The sequence below is a fragment of the Myotis davidii genome, unplaced genomic scaffold (assembly GCF_000327345.1).
Source record: "Myotis davidii unplaced genomic scaffold, ASM32734v1 scaffold278, whole genome shotgun sequence".
Lineage (NCBI taxonomy): Eukaryota > Metazoa > Chordata > Mammalia > Chiroptera > Vespertilionidae > Myotis > Myotis davidii.
This window is the reverse complement of record NW_006289192.1, coordinates 35,688-54,458: the sequence shown is the minus strand read 5'-3', so window position 1 is coordinate 54,458 and position 18,771 is coordinate 35,688. Positions and strand designations below refer to the sequence as shown.

The window sequence follows — 18,771 nt, the reverse complement described above, 5'->3', positions numbered from 1 at the left end:
GAATTTAACAAGTTCTGTGGGTTCTTTGTCTGCATGTTACCTGTGGCCCATAGCTTTTTTTCATTTAATTGTTTAGAGAAAATAGGAATTATTAACTCATTTTCTCTCTTTTGGTGAATGAACTGCAATAGTCAAACGGATAGCAATGCACAAGAATTTTATTGCAGTCCTTGATCTTTCCCAGAAATGCAAAGATGCCTGAGTTATGTGACTTGCAGTTATTCTTTTCTAGACAGAAGTGTTAACTGTTGTGCTTCCCAGTGTATCAGCAGTTGCTACATTTTCTTTCTTGTCTTCAGGTTTCATGGAAGGAAATGGAAGTACTTCCTTGATGTTATTAGACTAGTCTATGAGAAACATGGTCACTTGGTCTATGCCCATGCCCAGCAGACCATATTCCAGGGTGGTGCAAAAGTGTTTATCTATGACATGGTCTCATCAGCAGCAGCAGCCTTGGCTTTGGTCTGTTCTTTGAAAAGCTGCCACTTCCTCATGGAGTTATTCAGCCTGGTGTAGGCATTGCTGAATTTCCTTCTTCATGATAAAAATCTCAAAGTGCTCAGGCAGACCCTCTTTAGAGCAGTGTCATTTGGCAAAAGGTCTCATATCTTTGAGTGATTACAGATCAATGTAGGATTGGTACATCACTTCCAGGAACTCCCCAACAAGTTTATCAAGGAGCCTGACTATGGTACCAGGTGGAGGGCATTCAATAGCGTTTGCCACATAGATATAATCAAGAATTTTGTGAGTGAGTTTCTTCAGTTTCAAAGAGGTTGATTTCTGTCACCTTCACCCCCTGAATTTTCTCAAGCTCTTCCACCATGCTGATTCTCCAGAGGGGTGGGGCGAAGTCAATCTCTCAGGCTTGGCCCTCGGGCCATCTGAATGGTAAGTGAGTTTATAACTGCCTGTAATACACTTCACTATTATCCCGGAAATCTTTTCTGTGATTTCCATGGAATCATGATAGTCTGCCACATGCGGCTTTTTGGCCCCTTGAGTGTGTCTCTTCCTAAGCCTTAGGAGTACCCTAATTAAGTTAATAACAATGTACCTACCTATATAGTTTAAGTTTAAAAAATTTGGCTCTCAAAAGAAATTTCAATCGTACTGTTGATATTTGGCTCTGTTGACTAATGAGTTTGCCGACCACTGGCCTAGGCCATATAGAACTCACAGGTGGTGAACTCAGAATTGTGAATCAAATCAATTTCTTAATTCAGGAATTGGCATCCAATTTGTAAACCTGGTCAATGCCACCGACCACCAGCATATTATGGTAGAGTTCTGGAGCAATTCTCATATATAAATTCATGTCCAGTTCATTGTGGTAGGTGATAAAAGGCATAGCCACAGCTCCCCCTGGGATGTTGTTCATCATGGGAGTTTCAATCTCTAAGAATTCCAATTCCTCCAAGAAACTTCTTTTATATGTGATGACCTTAGAGCAGATGATAAATTTCTGCCTCACAAAGTCATCAGGATCAAGCATAAGTGTCTGAAGATATCATGTTTCCTTGTCTTTGAGGCCAAAGTAAAGATGAGATATATATGCAAGCAAGGATATGGCAGTGTGATCTCTTAGGGAATGATGCTCAGCTCATCCTTCTTGGTTTTCCCAGCATTCCCCTGGATTCCAATTATGTTTCCCTGAAATAGTTTGTTTTTTTGATACAAATAAATTCTTCTTTTGATTTATAATTTCTGGAATTGGTCATGACTTGCAATTTGATCCCCTCTCCTTGAAGGTCATAGAAGATGAGCTTTTCCCTAGAAGCTCCTTAGGCATGGATTCTACCTGTCACCTAAAGGTGATGTCACTTAGGTCGTCCCCAGGCTGCAGGTGACTGTATTCTTGAGTGAAGTGAGTAAGATGTCTACATGGAACTTGAATGGGTATGGGTCTTACCCACTGACCTTTAGTTGATAGACTGCTTGGCTGCAGATCTTGTAGTATTTGTTTGAGTACAGACTCTTCTCCTCAGTACCCATTATCATTGTCAGTGGTGTGGTTGGTGGCAGTAGCACTGGCCTGGCTTAGTTGTTTCTGACTGAGCTCTTTATGCTTGGCCTCCTTCTCCACTACCTTCTTCTCAGTTTTCAGGCATCTCGTTAGCTCACTTCTTTTACTAGAAAATAGCTTGTCCTCCATTATGCTAAGTGTAATAAGTCAGTCAGAGAAAGATAAATATCACATGATCTCACTTATTTGTGGATTATAATAAATAACATAAACCAATGAAAAAAATAGACCTAGAGACAGAGAAGCATCGATCAGATGCTCAAACCTCAGAGGAAAGGCATGAAAGGGTGGGGCTAAGGGGGAGAGATCAACCAAAGGACTTTTATGCATGCATATAAGCATTACCAATGGATACAGACACCAGGGGGGTGAGGACATGAGTGGGGGGATGGAGGGAAAGTGGGGGGTGGGGAATTGGGGGATAAGGACACATTTGTAATACCTTAATCAATAAAGAAAAGAAAGAAAGAAAGAAAGAAAGAAAGAAAGAAAGAAAGAAAGAAAGAGAGAAAGAAAGAGAGAAAGAAAGGAAGAAATAGTTCAACATAAGTTATAAGTATTAACTACAGCACAAAAATGAGGATAATGTTCACTAAGCATATTTTCTTCCTTTTTGGTTTACATTAACTATATTTTGTATATAATACATACAAAATACATATATTAACTATTTTTTTATTTTTATACTAGAGGCCCAGTACACTAAATTCATGCACTGTGGGGGGGGGGTGTGTCCCTCAGCCCAGCCTGCACCCTCTCCAATCTGGGACCCCTCAAAGGATGTCCTACTGATGGTTTACAGGGATCGGGCCAATCGCCCCCAACTGCCCTCCCCTGCTGACCCGGTTGCACCCAACTACCCTCCCCTGCCTGCCAGCCTAGGCACCCCTAACTGCCCTCCCCTGCAGGCCTGGTCCCCTCCAACTCCCCTCCCCCCATAAATAAAAGGAGGAAATAAGAAAAAAAAAAGAAAGTAGCTTGTCCTTGTGAAGGGCTGTGAAGGGAGCAAATTGACCCATTCACAGCTCCCTCCACCCCCACTGTGCCCAGGAGGTTGCTGAAGGAACCCCTTAACAAGCCTTACAGCAGCTTGTGTCAACATGTCAGAACACCTGGAACTAATGATTACCACCACTTTTTGCTCAGTTTTGGCTTGCCTCTGTCCATATTCACCTAAGGTCTCTGTACCACAGCTATTTCTCTGGAAGGCCTGATGTGAAAGGTATGGCCTACATATTTAGAAATATTAGGCTGGAGTTTGATTATAGTTTGAGCTCCAATACAGTGGTCCAGTCACTCTGGCCAGATCAATATCAATCCTTTACCCTGCATAGAAAAACTCTGTCAATAGAATTATTTTATTTTTATTAGTAAGTACTTTGTACTTCACATAGAGAAATCTGAAAATTAGCCACATCAGAAACAGGCCCATTACTTTCATGTGTTAATTTCTAATATTGTAAATATGAATAGAAGTAATATACATATGCAATAGCATGGATGGACCTGGAGAGTATTATGCTAAGTGAAATAAACTAGTCAGAGAAAGAAAGATACCATATGATTTCACTCATATATGAAATATAATGAGCAAAATAAAATAGCAAACAAAATAGAAACAGACTCAGATAGAGAATAGATTGACAGCTCTCAGAGGGGAGGGGAGTTCAGGTGCTGGGTGAAAAAGTTGTCTCTCACCTTAATCACTATAACAACCTGCTTATTGCTCTCCAAACCAGCAGTCTTAGCCCTACAATTCATCCCCTCACAGCTACCAGATACATTTTTTTTAAAAGGAAAAAAAAGTTACCGGGAAAGCATTATGCTAAATGAAATAAGGCAGTCAAAGAAAGACAAGTACCATATGATTTCACTCATATGTAACAAATAAAGTAACATACTGTTAGTCCCCAGAGGGAAAGTGGGGGAGGGTGGGAATAAGGGGAAGAGATCAACCAAAGGACTTTCGTGCATGCATATAAGCCAAACCAATGAACATGGACAACAGGGGGATGAGAGGATGAGTTGCGGGGGGAGGATGGGGTGAAGTCCTCCAGGCCAGGGTTTTTGTGTGCTGGAAGTTTATTGATTACTGCTTCAATTTCATCAGTAGTTATTAGCCTATTTAGGTTTTTTATTCTTCCTGATTGAGTTTTGTAAAAAAATCAATAAAAATATATATTTAAAACACACACACACACACAAAAACACAAAACAAACCAGACTCATAGCCTAGCTGGCGTTGCTCAGTGATTGAGCGTAGACCACAGGAGGTCACAGTTTGATTCCTGGTCAGAGCACATGTCCAGGTTGTGGGCTCGATTCCCAGGGTGGGGCATGCAGGAGGCAGCCGATCAATGGTTCTCTCTCATCACTGGTGTTTCTACTTCTCTCTCCCCATTTCTTCCTCTCTGAAATAAATAAAAATACACACATAACTTTAAAAAACATACACTCATAGATAGAGAATAGACTGACATCTGTCAGGGGAGGGAGGTTGCAGGGCTGTGTAAAAAAATGAAGGGGTTAAACAAAACAAACATATAAACAAATTCATAGACAGACAACATTATGGTGATTACCTGAGGGGGATATGGAAGTGAGTAAAGGGGGGATAAATTGTGATTGAAAGAGACTTGACTTGTGGTGAACACATAATACAATATACAGATGATCTATTATAGAGTTCTACGCCTGAAACTTAAGTAATTTTGTTAACCAATATCACCCTAATAAATTCAATTAAAAATAAATAAATAAAAATAATAAAAGGAAAAATGTTCACATTATTCCCTTGCTAAAGGCCCTTAAAAATCTCCATTTCAACCTCCTTTTATAAGGTACTGGCCCATCTGGGTTAGACATTCAGTATTTACACTGTCTAGTGCAGACTTCACTTGAGGTTATCTGGTTTTCTTGAGTGTCACTAATCTATTAACTCCTTCAAGTTAGGGGCTGGGTCTTTCATCACTGTATCTACAACATCTAGCAGAGTTCCTGGAATGTAACACATATCAAGTAAATGTTTGATGAATGCAATTTTAAGTATGCTATGTTTAGTGATAATCTGAATCTTGATTCAATCTGAAAACAAATTCATCCTTAAAGATAATTGCGGTGAACAGAGTCTAAGGTACACCTCTTTTCTACATTCAAAGATGGCATATCTTGATAGGACATGTCTGCCTACAGCAAGGACTTGCCACATAAACACAGATAAAAAGTTGAACACTAATCCTACTCTATAGACCTTGGGTTTAGTGCAATGCACACTGCCATAGTGCTGATCCCATTGAAATTACCATACTGCCAGAGCAGAACTACTAATGGTGGCAAAATCCCTCTCCAAATGGAGCTTGATTATATCTGTTTCTCACTCACATTTAGCAGCTAGAACAGATGCCATTTTAATCCCAAACTCAATTTAGAATCCAGTTATATTTGTTCAATAGGAGACTAGTATTTTGGCCACTTATGAAGAGGGTTAGTGGTCATAAAAGAGAAGTCTTAAGGTAGTTGGAACAGTTTGAGTGTCTATAAAACCTTAAATTTGTGCTGATACTGAGGAAAATAAAGTAATAAGATAGGCTATTTCAAAGTAATGAAAAAAAACTGTAGTATGAATGTTATTTAATTAATTGGGTATCCTGTAATTGCATTACATTTTTTATGCTGAAGTTTTTTATTGTCATAGTTTTTGTCTGAGGGTAGTAAGGTTTCTAGAAACCAAATTCAACATTTGTTGTTGCTATTTATTAATGTTTTCTGGAGGAATGCAATAGACCCTGAAAATATGAGCTCCCCGAAAGGAAGAAAAAGACCACATCATTGTTTATTCTGAGCTACTTACTCCCTGCTCACTCTTCTCCTTCTACCACAATATCCAGCAGAGTGCTGGTCATAAAGAGTTAGTCAAACTTTTGTTGAAATATGAACCTCTTTTTATATACATTCTCTTCAGATATACTTTCTAATAGGGGAATTATGTTGGAAACTGCATTCATTATTAAAATTAGCAAAAGCATTATGTTTAGAGATAGGGTATTTATTTTGACCTGGCCACAAGAACCTAAGGGTACAAATTAGTATTCTATTAGGTATCTGAATTAGAGAAAAAGAGAATTTGGTAACCTCTAAAGAAATTCTGGTATCATTTAGTATAAAAATTAATAAATAAGAACATTCTACCAACTGAAAATATTAAATTTCCTCCTCTATGATTTATTATAAAAGCTAACCTCTATACTAAGGCCCATATACTAATTATAAAAACAAACAGAAACCTGTCTCACTTGTGGTTTTATCATTTCACAATAAGTTTTTTTTATGAAAGTCAGTAAGGAGAATAAACCTATCCTATAGAACTATACTTTTTCTTTTTTATTGAGTTTATTGGGATGACACTGGTTATCAGGTTTATAATTCTACAATATGTCATCTGTATATTGTATTGTGTATTCAACACCCCAAGTCAAGTCTCCTTCTATCACCATTTATCCCTTATATGCTCTCCCCCCTTAACCCTCTCCCACATCCCACCTTCCCCTCTGGAAATCATCATACTGTTGTCTGTGTCTATGAGTTTAGTTTTTTGCTTAATTCCCTTTAATTCCACTTCTGGGAATATATCCAAAGAAACCCAAATCACTAATTCCAAAGAATATATGCACCCCTATGTCCACTGAAGTGTTATTTACAATAGCCAATATTTGAAAGCAGACCAAGTGTCCATCAATGGATGAGTGGATTAAAAAGCTGTGGTACATTTATACAATGGACTATTTCTAAATGAAGTCACATTAAGCTGATATAAAAGGTAGCATATTAATACAAAGAATTACAGTATAACTAAAATTTGTCATCACACTGAAAACATTCTGTTCTTATCATAGTGAGATAACTGGTTTAGTCACTCCTTGACATTGGTGAAACTTTGATACAGTTAAAATATGAAGTCATTGTAATAAAATGAGAGAGAGAGAGAGAGAGAGAGAGAGAAAGAGAGAGAGAGAGAGAGGTTGGCAATCAGTGTTTTCCAAATTATGTTTCAGATGTTAAGTATTTTGAGAGAAAAGGGTTATATAGGTAAATAATTTAGAAAATAATGCACTGAATAAAATTATATAGTGTTTCTTTAACATATCAGAGTCTCTGAGAAGCCCTGCTGTGACATGTATTGCCTATTTCCAAGACAAGGCTTTAGATGATGGTGAGGAGGTGGTTAAGCTATCCTTTAATGAATCAGGCTGTATACTAAGTGCTTTATATATTATCTAATTTATCCCTCACAATAACCCTATGAAGTAAGTACTGTCATCCCCCTTTCTATAGATTAAAAAACTGAGTTCATGTAATAGATTTGTGGCCTTAGCCAAAGAGGTTAATTTGGCTATGGTCACAAAGCTATTACATGATAGGTTGGAGTTCAAGTAAAAATCCATTTGATTCCTAAATCTCCTCACTTATCTACTGTGCCATCAAAAGGTCCACAACCATTTCTATTGTTAGAACTTAACTTCTTGATTTTAAGTTCTTGCTGCTGCTTAAAATGAAAATACACAGGAGGACAAAATAGTTGTTTCAGTTTTTTAATTATGTGATTTTTCTCTGTATATGTCAGAAACTGCCCAGAAAAACAGCAGTTTGGATGTCACAGTTTTTTTTTTTCAGCTTCTACATATAAAACATTTAGATATTTTAAAATGTGGGAGTGAACAATTATAATTACCAAAGGAGAAATATTATGTTTAATAATAAAATTGTTAGCAAAAGGCTCAAGAAAATAAACATTTACTAAATGTCCATTAGGTGTCAAGTACTTTATTTACAACATTATAGAAAAGCTGGGCATTATTATCCTCCCTCTTATGAACAAGATAAATGAAGTCCAGGTTAACAACCTGCCCAATATCACATATTTATTAATTGGTAGGGCTGCAGTTCAAGCCACGCAGTCTGACTCAATGCCACCTGTCCTTCCATTGTAATATGTTGTCTCCCAATTTCAAATGGAACACATTCATCTTTGGTACAATAGATTGAAATAAAAATAGAGCAATCATGTAGCTTTCCTTACCATCAAAGAATAATCTGTTAGCCTTTAATTACATTATTCAACGTAAGTAAATTTCTGTGTCTTGTTTGCAAGTTGAAATAAAAGTCATCAGTCCGATAGAAGTAGCAAAAAGGGTGGGTTGGGGGGTGGGGTGATGGCTAAGGCAATGGAGGTGACTGGTGCTTTTGTACTGGCCAGTTTATATCTCTCTTACACATCCTGTTCCCTTGCCAAAATGAAATGCTGTTGGTGGAAAACAAGAATTCGAAATATGCTACAACTCAAAGTATTTTGGAGCTGTGTTAAATATAGCTTGTTTGTAGATCTATAAACGAAAGCCTCACTCAATATAACCATATTTCCTAACTTTCAAAACTAAAGATAAATTAAAAGCTGTAAAAAAGTTAATGATAGAGTTACCATTTAGCCAAGAAATTCTATTACTATATATACATTCAAGAGAAATAAAAATAAATATTTTCATAAAACTTGTAGAAAATAAAATAATTAATTAAAATATATAACCATATTTTTCTAGCCTTTATCTAAATGACTGTTGAAATTGTCTAATGAGAAAAGATGTACCAATTTGTAAATCTATTAATGGCTAATAAAGCCACAAATCAAAGTTATGTTCCTAAAAGTTTTAGGAACATTATGAGTGCTATTAAAAATAAGCCAATTATTTTTAGATCATCATAGGTTAGGAAAACAAAATGAGTCCTTAAGGTGAAACACATGGAAAAGGTGAGATAGAGCTTTTATGAACATTACAAGGAAATTGAATAAGTAGAGAAAACTGTCTAAACAAGCATGATTGGGAGTAATATAAAGCATGATTGGGAGTAATATAGAGTTCTGACTCTTGTCTGTGAGGTTCCTGATTTCACCTTCAATTTTGAATGATAGCCTTGCTGGGTATAGTATTCTTGGATTCAGTTCCTTGCTTTGCATCACTTCGTATATTTCCTTCCATTCCCTTCTGTCCTGATGTGTTTCAGTTGAGAAATCAGTCGATATTCTAATGGAAGATCCCTTCTAGGTAACTTTCTGTCTCTCTCTGGCAGCCTTTAAGATTCTTACTTTGTCATTGATGTTTGCCAATTTAATTAGGATGTGTCTCAGTGTCAGCATTTTTGTGTTCATCTTGTTTGGGACTTTATGTGCTTCTTGGACTTGTGTGACTTTTTCTTCCCAACATCAGGGAAGTTTTCTGTCATTATTTCTTCAAACAGGTTTTCTATTCTTTGCTCTGCTTCCTCTCCTTCTGGCACCCCAATTATGTGGATATTGTTTCATTTTGTGTTGTCCCAAAGCTCCCTTAGTCTCTCCTCCTGCTTTTTAAGTTATTTTTTGTTTTTGTTTTTCCAGTTGCTTCTATCCACTGAGCCAAACCGGTTAGGGCGTGGGTGGTTTTTTCTACCTTGTTTTCTAACTCACTGATGTAGTCCTCAGCTTCTTCTAGTCCACTGTTGAAACTTTCCATTGTGTTCTTTATTGTGGCTGTGTCATTATTCGTTTCATCTTGATTCTTTTCATTTCCTCTTGATTTTTACACATGTTGATTTTGTCTTCCATCCTTTTCAGTGTCCTTATGACCATTGCTCTGAATTCTTTCTCTGAAAAATTGCTCACCTCGATTCCATTTACTAGTATTTCCTTTTCTGGTGATTCCTCCTTTTCTTTAGAATGTCTCCCCATTTTTGCTGTTCCTTTGTGATTGCTTCTACATATTATATCAAACTGCTATACCACCCAGAATTTTTGAATTTGTCTTACATATTAGATGTTTTGTGGGATCCAGTGGTGCAATCTCTCAGGTCTTCTGGGCTGGCTAATCTACGGATGCCCCCTACTTGAGATATTTGGGTTTTCTTGGTGTAGTTGGGTCTTGAGTGTTACTATCCCATTTGTGGATGAAGTCTCCTCTCAAGTTGTCTGGTTATGTGGCTCGCTCTCTACCATGTTGACCAAACAGCACAAAATATAACTCAACAAGACATGACACAAAGGGAACAAAACATGAATGTACTCATGACACTGATAACCCCAGCAGAAGTGACTACCAGAGAAAAGAGAATTAGGGGAGAGAAAAGAGAGCAAAAATGATATCGAGGGAAGAAAAAATGGTAAGAGAGAAAAGAAAAAGAAGAAATAGGAAGATAAAGAAAAAAAGTATATATATGGGAAGAACACACCATAGAACAAACATATAAACCAAAAAATGAAAACAACAAACACACAGAAAAGAGGGTGGGTACAGAATCTTATATACAGAAAGTAAGGTTAAGGAATTGAATGAATATGAGGGAGGACCTCAGTTCAGTATAGTAGAGGTAGAAAGAGGATGAGTGGATAAGAAGAAAAGAAAGAGAGGGAAAAAATAAGATAAAATAAAATAACATTAAAAATAGAATGAAGAAAAAAATAATGGGAAAAAAAACAAAAAACAAAGAAACAAATAAAAAAAGAAAATAAAGAGGAAAAAATTTAAATAAAAGATAAATAAAATAAAAATAAAAATGTGAAGTGTCATTCCTTTCAGCTGAGTTTTAATGCCCTATGGCAGCTGGTTTAAATTTCCACTCTTCTGTATTGTCTGCCACTTGTCAGTTTCCTCTTAGGTAGTTAGCACCATGTTGAAGTTCCAAGTGATCCATGGCTCCTCTGTTTGTGTCTATCGCTACCTCCTTGACTGCTAGCAGGCAGGACCAATCTGCCCACTTAGCCTGTCTGCCCACTGTCAATCTTAATCTCTCAAGCAGCTGTTTTTGACAGGGCTACAGTTAGGGAGGTTGCTGTATTGCTTTCTGGGACTGAAAGGCCTCTCTTCAACCCAGTCCCTGAAGGCTCTTAGGAGCTATTCAGATTTTTGTGACCTTTGTTCCACTCAGGGTGTAGATTGGGTGTGGCTATAATGGTTGTCTGGAGGCTGCTGGGAGGGGCTAACTCTGCAAGAGAAAACGGCTGCTTAGGTCCGGAGTGTCAGGAATGTCCCAGTGCTGGACTCTTGGTCACCTCTCCCTGACCTGCTCTTCTCCATAGTCTCTCCTCAGACTCAACAAGTCCTCACCTCCACCTGCACCTCAGCAACAGGTGATTATTTGTATTTGAAAGGTCCTATGAACTGGGTTTAGTGAATAAAAGCAAAGACCAAAAAGAGGGGAAACACCTGTGCCACTGTGAGTTTCTCTCACTTCCCCCCCGCCCCCGCTCCCGGCACCATGTGGCTTGGGCAGTTCTTCAGGCCACCTCTCTGGGCTCAGCCTCTCATGGCTGTGGACTTATACCTAGAATCCCCTACTGCCAGCAGCCCTGTGGACTTCCTTTCCACAGTCAGTTGTTACTCCTGTCCTCAGGGGACTTGGACTTGGTGCTATGCAGCTTCCTTCTGACCCTCTGGGTTTGGAGGTCTCCCAACTCTCTCTAGTCCAGATCCCGGATCCTACTGTTCTTCAGGCGTCCTCTGTCCTTCCTGGCTGTGGACTGTCTCACCAGCTGTGTCTACTTCACCAATTCAGGGTGGATGTTATTCAGTTTAGATGCTCCTTCTATCTGCTCTGGGATAATGCTCGGGCCACATCTGACTATTCAGCCACCATTTTATGTCTCCTACAGTTGACTCTTAAACAATGGGGGAGGAGGGTTAAGAGTGATGACCCCATAGCATTGAAAATTCATATATAAATTTTGCCTCTCCCCAAACTTAATTATACTTGTCCCTTGGTATCAGCAGGGGATTGATTTTAGGACATCCCTTATATAAAATGGATATGCTCAAGTCCCTTATGTGACATGACAGAGAACAATGCACATAGTCGGCCCTCACTAGCCAAAGATTTCCAACTACAAATCCAAATATTGTTTTCTATCATGGGTGAGGTGCAACCCTGGGATATGGAGGGTCAACTGTTTATTTATTTATTTATTTATTATTTTTAATTTAAATTTTTTATTGTTTAAAGTATTACATGAGTCTTCTTTCCCCCCCATTGACCTCTCCCTGGCCGCTCCCATCCCTCAGCTTATGCCCTTACCCCCCTACTGTCTGTGTCCATTGGTAATGTTCATATGCATGAATACAAGTCCTTTGGTTGATCTCTTACCCCCTCACCTCCCTCCTTCCCACATAGGTTGGACAGTAGTTCCATCCATGCTGTTGCAAATAGTAAGAATTCCTTCTTTTTTACTGCAGTGTACATTCCATTGTGTAGATGTACCACAGATTTCTTATCCAGTCATCTGCTGATGGGAACTTAGGCTGTTTCTAAATCATAGCTATTGTAAATTGTGCTGTTATGAACATAGGGTGCATAGATCCTTTCTGGTTGGTGTTTCTGTTTTCTTGGGATATATTCCTAGAGGTGGGATTACTGGGTCAAATGGAACTTTCATTTTTATTTTTTTAAGGAAACTCCATACTGTTTTCCACAGTGGCTACACCAGTCTGAATTCCCACCAGTAGTACAAAAGGATTCCTTTTTCTCCACATCCTGGCCAGCACTTATCATTTGTTGATTTGTTGATGATAGCCATTCTGACAGATGTGAGATGATACCTTATTTTTGTTTTGATTAACTGTACATTTATTGAAAAAATCCATGTATAAGTGGGCCTGCACGGTCCAAACCTATGTTGTTCAGGAGTCAACTGTAATAAACTATATTTTATAGGCCTATAATTTTTTAACTAAGTCTTTATTGTTGAAAGTATGATATATGTCCCCCTTTTCCCCACATTGACTCCCTCCAGCCCACTCCCATTGTCTGTGTCCATGGGTTATGCATACAAAGCCTTTGGTTGATTACCTCCCACCTACCCACCCTCCCACACCTTCCCTTTGAGATTTCGCACTCTGTTCCATGCTTCCGTTCATCAGTTTATTCTGTTACTTAGATTCCACATAGAGTGAGATCATGTGATACTTGTCTTTCTCTGACTGACTTACTTCACTTAGCATGATATTCTCCAGGTCCCTCCATGCTGTCTCTAAGAGTAAGAGATTCTTCTTTTTTACTGCTGCATAGTATTCCATGATATAACTGTGCCACAGCTCTTTTATCCACTCATCTACTGATGGGCACTTGGGCTGATTCCAAATCTTAGCTATTGTAAATTGTGCTGCTATGAACATAGTGGTGCATACATTCTTTATGACTGGTGCTTTGGGTTTCTTAGGATATATTCCTAGAAGTGAGATCAATGGTCAAATGGCAGCTCCATATTTAGTTTTTTGAGGAAATTCCATAGTATTTTCCAAAATGGTTGAACCAGTTTGTATTCCCATAAGCAGTATATTAGGGTTCCCTTTTCTCCACATCCTCACCAGCACTCATCATTTGTTGATTTGTTGATGGTAGCCATTCTGACAGGTGTGAGATGGTACCCAATTGCCCTTTTGATTTGAATCTCTTGGATGATTCGTGATTTTGAGCATTTTAATATGGGTTGCATTGAATCTGTAGATTGCCTTGGGTATTATGGACGTTTTAATGATATTGGTTCTACCAATCCATGAACACAGTAAGTTCTTCCACTTGTTTATATCTTATTCTCTTTTTTCAACATCCTGTAGTTTTCTGAGTACATGTCTTTTGCATCCTTGGTTAAGTTTATTCCTAAGTATCTTAAATTTTTTTTGTTGCAATGGTAAATGGGATTATTTGTTTAGTTTCCCTTTCTGATAATTCATTATTGGTATTTAATAAAGCCATCAATTTTTGGGTGTTGATTTTGTTTCCTGCTACATTGCCAAATTCATTTATTAAATTTAGCAGTTACTTTAATGGAGACTTTAGGGTTTTCTATGTACAATCATGCCATCTGTGAATAATGACAGTTGTACTTCCTCCCTTCCAATTTGGATACCTTTTATTTCTTCTTCTTGTCTGCTTGCTAAGGTTAGAACTTCCAGTACTATGTTGAATAAGAGCAGTGAAAGCAGACATTCCTGTCTTGTTCCTGTTCTTAGGAGAAATGCTTTTAGTTTTTGCCATGGGCCTATCATGATTAACAATAACCACAACAAGTACACTAGTGGGTTGTTGTTTGGAATTAAAGACAATACATTTTCTTATAGTAATGTTGCTAAACAGTGTTTCGGTTCCTAAATGAGTCCACAGATTAGTGCATGTGAAATGCTTTGAGGGATAAAAACTGCAAAGCATATGGAAATTATTATTTAACTGATATTTGTAACAAAACTTGTCAAAAAAAACAATATAACTGAAATACCTAAAACAAACAAAAGCATTTAAAATGTATCTTAAATATTGGCACATAAGAAAAATATATATTTAATCAGGAGGATCACATGATTGATAAGTTTTTGCGGAGATTGTGAGAGTGAGTTATGGACACATTCAAGGTCCTTAGGTATTGAGAACACTAGTTTGTTATAATGTTCAATTTCATTTAAAAAGAAGTGGGATTACATAAAAGGAAGTTCAAATATTTTAAAAAGGAAGATGGGACTCCAAGAATTTGTGTGTGTGTGTGTGTGTGTGTGTGTGTGTGTGTGTATTTGTTTGAGTATATAAGATTATATAGAGTTAATAATGCTATTAAAAGAAGAGAAAGGGGACAGAAAAGTAGGTCATGAAATGTGTCCCATGAGGAAAAGTAGGGTACAGAAGCTACCCTTGAATTAGACAATTTCTTGTGCGAACCACCAACTGGTGGAGTTCTTTATAGCAGAATATCATTTCAAGGGAAATGCTAATTTAAAAAACAAGTATACTTGAAATCTATACAATTTTATTTACCAATGTCACCCCTATAAATTCAATAAAATTAAAAAAATAAATAACTCACTTTTAATGTCTACAGTGCAATTTTGATTGAGCTTATATGTTCTGCATATCATTAATAAAGTGTAAAATAAGAACACCATGATTCCTTTCTGCCCTTATTCTAAAAATTCATCCTGTCTTATAGAATGACAAAAACTGTTGTCATCAGATGAACCCAATATGTCATAGGTGAAAACTGCCAATATATTTGTTTCTTCATTCTAAGATGTTAAGCTTTGCACTAATCTTAAAAGCATTGAAAATAGTAGATATTGAAGAGAGCTAGTGAAAAGAAGAAAGCTTCTTATGTGAAAGAAAAATAAATACCAAAAAAGGTGATGTGTGTGTGTGTATATACAGGTAGGTGTGTAAGGGGGGAAGAAAAAAATATAAATAGTGATACAAAGGGTAAAGAGAAAATAAATAGTCCATATTAAAATAGAAAAAGTCAGTTCTTCAGTGTTTGAGGTTCATTTTACATATTAAGAAACAAGTGCTAACAAGAAAGAGCCACCCTAACAATTATATGTGTTAGATACATTCAAAAGGCCAAACCAATTTTTTTAAAATTTTCATAGTAGTCTGTAAATCATTTCTATCAAATATGCTTTGTTCCTATTGTTACTATAGTTGCATTATTAATGCTTTCTTTAAGATTTATTAACATTATAGGAGTATTTTTTAAATAACTGGTTTTTCTAATTATAAGTATAAAGGTTATTCATTACAGAATGTTCAGAAAATACAAAAAAATAATAATCAGAGAAAAACAATCACCCATAATTTCGCCAACCCAGAATAATCAAGGGTAATATTTTGGTGTATTTTCTTTTTAAAAGTTAAGACTTTTTAGTTTTAGGCAGCATTTACCTAAGCTACTTCAACATTTTATCTGAAATGATAGTGATTAATAACTTGAGAAAAACATATACCAGTACACACATATCAAGTGAGTTCTAGTACCATTGTCCTTCAAAAAAGATCAAAATAAATAGGGTTAGATAGGGTTTTGAAAATCACTGATTTATATCTAACTTGAGCATTCAAGCATTAAAACCAAGTAAATCACAACTAGGTTGTGAATATAACAGCCTCCATCAAGTTAGAAATGAATCACCAAATTTTCTTTTTGAAAGAAATCAATATTGTAATAAGCCTACTGATAAATTCAAGCAGTAATTAACTATATACCACTATAACAGGAAGACATACATAGAGCCAATAAAGAAAAAGACAGAACAGAAAATGAATTAATAACAATTAATTCATTGCTTTGCCCAAAGGGCTTCAAAGTTGGTGTTAACATCAAAATGTGGCAACTCTGAACTTGCTTAGTAAGCACATCAAAAGTGCATGTACTCTATGGTTAGAAATAATTCCCTATAGTATGTAGCTGAGGATTGCGATAGTTAACTAGCTTCAATGCAGTGAAGGTGACTGTTTCTGTGGGTGACTAGGCTCCTACCACATGCTGTAAGACATCATTCCCTCAGGAGGCAAAGTTGACAAATGGCTGCTTCAAAAATTATTCATCTTGGTGTGTGCAGTAGTCTTCTGAGATTCTGGTACTGTTCTATTTCTTGATCGAGATGCTGGTTACACAGGTGTGTTCACTTTGTGAAAATTCACTGAGCTATACACTAATGATTTCTGAATTTTATGGTATGTATTTATGATTCAATTAAATTTACATATACAAAAAAGTATTCATGGCTAAGCAATACCTGTGGTACCTTATCAAGTACCCTTTAGGGAAAACCCCACCAATAGTTTACAGTTCAGTGACCATCATGAAAAAGAAAAGCCATTTTAGTCAATGAGGTGTTACTTAACCAAGCAAAACAGAAACTGGGTGCAAATCTCATTTGTAATCTGTAGGAATTTCATGGGAGAAAAGAAACTAAAGTAAAATGGTGATGAAAACTTTCAAAAGACCGAGGCCACAATAGAGACTGCATGTGATTTGGACCACATCAAATTTATGGCTAGTAAGTATATTTTTATGTAAAACTCTCTGGTGCATATTTTTGTTTTTAATGTGCTAATTCACACCACTACCTGTCAACATTTCTGCACTCCCTGTTACTTTTTGGAAGAGATGCTCAAACTGCTTCTAGTCAAAGACTACCACCTTCAACTTATACTAGTAAGAGAACCCTCTTTCTATTTTTAATTACATGGGGAAATGCTTGCAATGACAAGCAGCATATAAAACTGTATATCCTATATAATAAAGAGGTAATATGCAAATTAACACCCTCACAAGATGGCTGCCTACGGCCAGGCTGGGAGGGGGGTTAGTGAGGGACAACCAAACAACTGAACAAGCAGGCTGTGTAGGGCAACCAGGCCAGCAGGGAGGGGGCAGTTGGAGGAGAGCTGGCAGGCAGGGGCAGTTAGGGGTGATCAGGCTGGCATGCAGAAGCAGTTAGGGGCAACCAGGCAGGCAGGCAGGTGAGCGATTAGGAGCCAGCAGTCCTGGATTGTGAGAGGGATGTCAGACTGTGGGTTTAGGTCCGATCCTGGGGATCGGGCCTAAACCGGCAGTCGGACATCCCCCGAGGGGTCCCAGATTGGAGAGGGTGCAGGCCAGGCTGAGGGGACCACCCCCCGTGCACAAAATTCATGTACCGAGCTTCTAGTATAGTGTATAATTCTTTAAATAATATGTATGCAGAAAAAAAGAAGAAAATGACAACAAAAACACTCCTAAATGCTAAAATGGTTAAATCTATGCATCTTAAATTATACCTATTTTCTTAATACTACATTAATACTCATGAAATAAATAATCATTAAGATAAAAGTAGGATACAAAAATATACCTAGACATGGAAAAAGAGACAGGAAGAAATATTAATGGTACTACCTCTGTGGAATTATGCATAGTTTTTATTTTTATTTTTAAACTTGTTTTTGTATTTTCTAAGTTTACTGCAAGAAGCATAATTAATTTTATAATAGAAAATAACTTAGAAAATATCTTTGGTACTCTATTTCCTCCATAAGCCTGGGAACAGAGATTAAATATAGTATTCTATACAAGATAACAGATATTTTACAGGGACTGGGGTTGGGGGGGATAAAAGTTTATTTATGTGCTTAGAAAAACATTTGCTTACCAAACTATATATTTATTTAAGGTTTTTATGTAATAGAATTCCTTATTCATCAACATGTTCAAGGGAAGCATTTTAATTGGAGACATTAATTGAATGCTGGTGTAAATAAAAATTTTAAAACATCTACACTAATAAAAGAGAAAGATGCAAATTGACCATACCTTCACAACACCCACCATCCAATCAGGAGTGAGTATGCAAATTAACCCTACAAAGCTGGCAGGTTAATTTGCATACACAGGCACCGTGTGGCCGGGGGTGGGGCGGGACCCTTGCATTGTTGCCATGGCAACAATGCAGGCGTTCCACACTGCCCCAGCCGCTCCTGGCCTCTGGGCAGCGTGGGAAGGTAGAAAGGTGGCTCCAGGCCAGAGAGAGCGTCTCCGGCCAGAGCGAAGGCAGTGCTGGCAACCAGGGGAAGGAAGGCCCATTCTTGCACGAATCTTCGTGCATTGGGCTTCTATCCAAAATAAAATGGGAAAAGTTCAATGTAAAAATTCATTGTCACTATTTCTTTGTTACCCAAGTCATTTTGCCCTTTGAAACCCATAAACTGGTCCATGATGGTGATCACCATAAAAATTAAGAAACTTGCATTCTTGAAATATTTGTATATTCTTATTTCTCCTACTTTACATTAATTATTTTGGGTATTCAGGCAAGAAGCACAGTACATAGCATACAATATACACTTGATAAATGCTTAGTGAATTGAACTTCAATCCCCTTCCATTAGATACTTTTCTAATTAATCTTATGAACCTCTGGAATTCATGG

At 37.2% G+C, this 18,771-nt stretch overlaps 1 protein-coding gene and 1 pseudogene across 1 annotated transcript in view; both read right to left on the bottom strand.

Annotated features, from left to right (window-relative positions):
- Positions 1-18,771, bottom strand: part of RNF128 (ring finger protein 128, E3 ubiquitin protein ligase) — a 78,855-nt gene that overhangs the window by 50,846 nt on the left and 9,238 nt on the right. The gene's annotated exons all lie outside the window — the stretch shown is intronic.
- Positions 141-2,155, bottom strand: LOC102772293 (annotated as a pseudogene).